Source organism: Oratosquilla oratoria, chromosome 43 (genome assembly GCF_046742065.1).
Source record: "Oratosquilla oratoria isolate Oo_2021 chromosome 43, ASM4674206v1, whole genome shotgun sequence".
NCBI lineage: Eukaryota > Metazoa > Arthropoda > Malacostraca > Stomatopoda > Squillidae > Oratosquilla > Oratosquilla oratoria.
In genome coordinates, this window is record NC_134819.1 from 24876081 (window position 1) to 24881080 (window position 5000).

At 34.9% G+C, this 5000-nt stretch overlaps 1 protein-coding gene across 26 annotated transcripts in view; it reads left to right on the forward strand.

Moving 5' to 3' along the window:
- Positions 1-5000, forward strand: part of LOC143021915 (uncharacterized) — a 1014474-nt gene that overhangs the window by 710698 nt on the left and 298776 nt on the right. The window lies entirely within an intron of this gene.

Sequence of the window (5000 nt, forward strand, 5' to 3'; positions counted from 1 at the left end):
GAGGGAGTCTTCAGCGCTCTTATCCGGGAGGGTAATAGTTGTTGATCACGAGTCAGGCACTTGATCCAAGACTACGGTAAATCACACAAACACACACACACGCATTCACACACACTTTACATACACATGCGCGCGCGCACACACACACGCACACACACACACACACACACACACACACACACACACACACACACACACACACACACACACACACACACACAGCAGATCCGAGGTGAATACACACACACACACACGCACGCACACACACACACACACACACACACACACACACACACACACACACACACACACACACTTCACACATAAATTGTGTGCGTGTGTGAGGATGTATGGGTTTAGGTGTGAGTTATATTAGGTACTTATGTTTAATTCAGTATCCATGTTAGTTTTTTATTTTTAATAATAATTTGTCAGTTTTTTTTCCCGGGAGTGAAAGACTGTATATGCATTTTCATTCAATATGTTTGGAATAAGTTATAATAATTTTAACTTGATAATCTATGATTATTTTAGTCTAATTCAGGTGGATTTAGATAGAATAGTGTTTTTATTCTTGAATTATACCTGCTAGTGTAGGGGATTATGTAGAATGCGTAAACAGAGGCATAGCCTACAGATTTTTCGTTACATTTTATATGATTTTATTTTTATTAATTTCGTTATGTTTTATCGATCCTTTTGTTTTATTGTTATTAAAGTATTTTCCTAGAAAGGCTAATCTTTATTTGATGGGAAAACCTTTGGTGGTAGGGTATCGGCTAGTTTCGTTTGAATCGGAGATTGATACTGTGATCTGTGTTTACATTTGCTGACAAACGAATATGAGACAGCTTCGTGGTGGTGGTATCTGGCAACTGTAGCGCAATCGCGCGTCTTCGCCTGACAGGGCTTGTGGAACAGGAGTGAATTAACCCAAATAAAACAAGGGGAGAAAACGCGGGACTCAGTGCTGTATTACTCTTATCCTAATAGAGTTACTTTCATGATTTCATGTTTCCGTTTGTCTTTCCCCTCGTCTTCCTATACCTCTGTACAGACTCTCTTAATGCCCAAAACAAGGTCAATTAGAACGTTCTTTAACTAAGGGAGATCTTGAAAAAATATTTTTTCTATAATCTATAAAAGGAAATATGTTTATGTAATTGAGCCATCCCCTGGTGCTTCTTCACTGGCTACCAGAGTAACGATGCGTTTATTCTCAGCTGTCTCAGGTTCATTTGTTCACAATTGTACAAGTTGAATAACAATCATGAAATGCTTCTTAACACACAAATTGTTATGTATATAATGTAAATATTTCCCAACATAGAAGTGATTCTAGACTTAAGTACTGTGATAATTTGTTGTTACTGGTAAGCGCAAGACTTTGTTAAGAAATAGGCCTCAAATGTATCAGATAGGTATGTAATTAGATACAAAACAAAGAGCCATCGAAACTTTCAAGCCTTTGAAAGCCGTAGTCATTAGAGAGCCTCTAGGAAGCAGTAGACTTTAGAAGGACGCAAAGTAAAGACGTTTAGAGCCTTGAGAAGGTTGTAACCACAAGTAAGGTTCAGTCTCAAAGAAGGAGCTACACAAAAGAGGGAGACATTGATGTCTACAACTGAAAACAAGACTCTCGGCATTGCTAGTATCGATTCTGACATGCGATTGCAAAACGTCTTGCATATCCTATTCTACCTGATGTTCAGGAATGCCAACAGTACTCACACAGTGTATTGTCAGCAATGTAGCCAATACTGCTGATGTCTACAACTGAAAACAAGACTCTCGGCATTGCTAGCATCGATTCTGACATGCGATTGCAAAACGTCTTGCATATCCTATTCTACCTGATGTCCAGGAATGCCGACAGTACTTACACAGTGTATTGTCAGCAATGTAGCTAATACTGCTGATGTCTACAATTAAAACAAAACTCTTGGCATTGTTAGCGTCGAGTCTGACATGCGGATGCAAAACGTCTTGCATGTCCTATTCTACCTGATGTCCAGGAATGCCGACAGTACTTACACAGTGTACTGACAGCAATGTATCCAGTACTGCTGATATGGCCCAGTCATCGAGTCTGACACGCGAATGCAAAACGTTTTGCATATCCTATTCCACCTGATGTTCAGGAATGCCGACAGTACTTATAACACAGTGTATTGACAGCAATGTACTCAATACTACTAATGTGGCCCAGACCTGAGAGAACTGCAACCTTCTCTATGTTGCACACCCAATAGTCTTTGAGGTTACAGCTTCTGATGACTTCATCCCTGAGGAAGATACAATCCTAGTAGAGGCCATTGCTTACGTGTGCACTAATGCTTACCTTATGTAGTTAGCCCTTATTTTCTGTGTGTGTGTGTGTGTGTGTGTGTGTGTCTGTGTGTGTGTCTGTGTGTGTGTGTGAGTGTGTGTGTGTGTGTGTGAGTGAAGAAAAGTATAAAGACTGTTACCATGCACTATAGAATTGCAGATTTTCAATCATTGAAACTTGAGGCAACATATATATATATATATATATATATATATGTGTGTGTGTGTGTGTGTGTGTGTGTGTATACAGAATATTTCACAGATCTCTATTTTGAAAAATAAAGCAAGAAATTACAAAAAACACCTTCATGATAGGATACCACACATATAGCATATATATGAACTTCATGTTGTTTTGAAACAGTGTGGTAACCTAAGTCTGTGCCCTTTGCAGCAAACTGAACACCGACGCCCCGTCCCTCCCTCCCCCTTTCTCTCCCCCTGCCCCATCAGTCATACATTTCATCTACATGTTGCTCTTTCAATTATGATTCAGACAGAATCGGAATGTGTTCGGATGGCTGCAAAGTGTATTGACGTGAGCGACCTTACTTTTTGAAAACATCATGCTTTTGCATTTCGCTGTAAAATAAAGTGGTTTTGTTTTCTTTTATGTGGATGTAAATTCTTCTACATTTTTTTAGGGGGGGGAGGGGGGGGGGGTCAGGCGCAAGTCCAGCCACAAAAGTCTCGGGAGACGACCTTCCTATTTCTTGGTACACATGTAGAAACTTGCAGTTGATATTGGTTATTTTTAGTAATATTTTTTCATGGATCTATTTTGAAATAGATCTATTTTGTTTAAGTATATAAGTAATATCGTACCTTGGAGGTGTTTTCTGTATTTTGATATATTTTTTGGACACTACCGAAAATGTATGTATATGTACCGGTAAATACATATATATATATGTATATATATATATATATATATAAATATATATATATATAAATGTGTATATATATATATATACACATATACACACACACACACACACACACACACACACACACACACACACACACACACACACATATATATATATATATATACATATATATATATGTATATATATATATATATATATATATATATATATATATATATATATATGGATAGATAGAAAGAGAGAGATTATAAGCAAAGCCTGTATATGTGTTTCGGAGATTTGTTTAGTAATCTTTACAAATATCAACACAGTTGTATGGGTCCAATAATGTGCGATTGAAAGCAGTTGTGTATGTGCGTATCTTTAAATTTTGAAATGTAGATAAATCTGTATAAATGTAGGTATGTTCATATTGTGTAGGACAGCTTAACAAGATTTTTTATCTCTTAACAAATGTATTACTTTTGGGAGGCTTAATGTTTCAATTAAAAGAAAAAGGACGCATTATTATACAATATATATGTACATACATACATATATACATGTATACGTGAATATATATATATATATATATATATATATATGTATATACATATGTATATATATATGTATATGTATATATAATACATATGTATGTACATATATGTATACATTAATATATATATATATATATATGTATGTATATATATACATTTATATACATGTATATATATTATATACATATATATTATACACATATATAATATATATGCATATATATATATACATATATATGTATATGCATATATATATATATATATAATATATACATATATATATATATATATATACATGTTTTTGTATCATTATGACATTTAGAAATAAACTCTCCTACTGGGATTCGAACCCTTGCCTAAGCTTTTTACAAGTCGGTACGATCTTCGACTTATAAAAACCAAATCGCTCAGGCGAGGATTCGAATCCCAATAGTAGATTTTATTTCCAAAAATATATATGTATACATGTATACATATATACATATGTACGTACATATATAGAGTTATATGTATATGGCCGAAGAATTTAGCTATTTTCATGTTCATATATAGTAAGGAGAGGTTTTTTATATTACAATAAAAACCAAAGCAGTTTTTCTTGTTCAGTCTAATCAAATGCACGTGTGGATGCGACATCTGTTTCCCTGCACAAATAAGACCACCAGAGTGTGTGAACATAGGCTAAGCTTTAGTGCACTTGCAGTTACAGGCTGTCAACAGATGTGCACTTGTTCCTTTACAAAAATGCACTCGAAATCGCTCCTTCCAAGGGAATGTTGTGATCAAATTCCTATGTTTTAAGGACGAGAATGAAGAACAAGGTCATGTTTGTGTGTAGGTGTGAAAGGGCTGCATTTGTAAATATGGTTTCTTGTGTTTGGATGATTTTTTTTTCGTGTTTGCTTGAGTTTTATGTTCCGTGTCTCTTCGTTGATTTTATCCTTTGCGCTTGATTACACGCTGCACTGTAGGACAAACTAAAAATGTTCAAAATGCTAAAGATTAAAGGACTCAAGGTAAGAATACATACATTTTCTATTCCTTTCTGTCACTGAGTATTACGTCATTCATTATATATTCAGAGAATATTAATATATAAACGCGTTTTTTTTTTTTTTTTTTTTTGTCATTTAATATATTTTGATGGAATCTGACAACAGGGAGAAACACGTTTGGAAGAAGTTGCCATACGCCACAAGAAAATTCCAGAAACAATTTCTGAGTTTTTATAGCTGAGTTAGTAAAC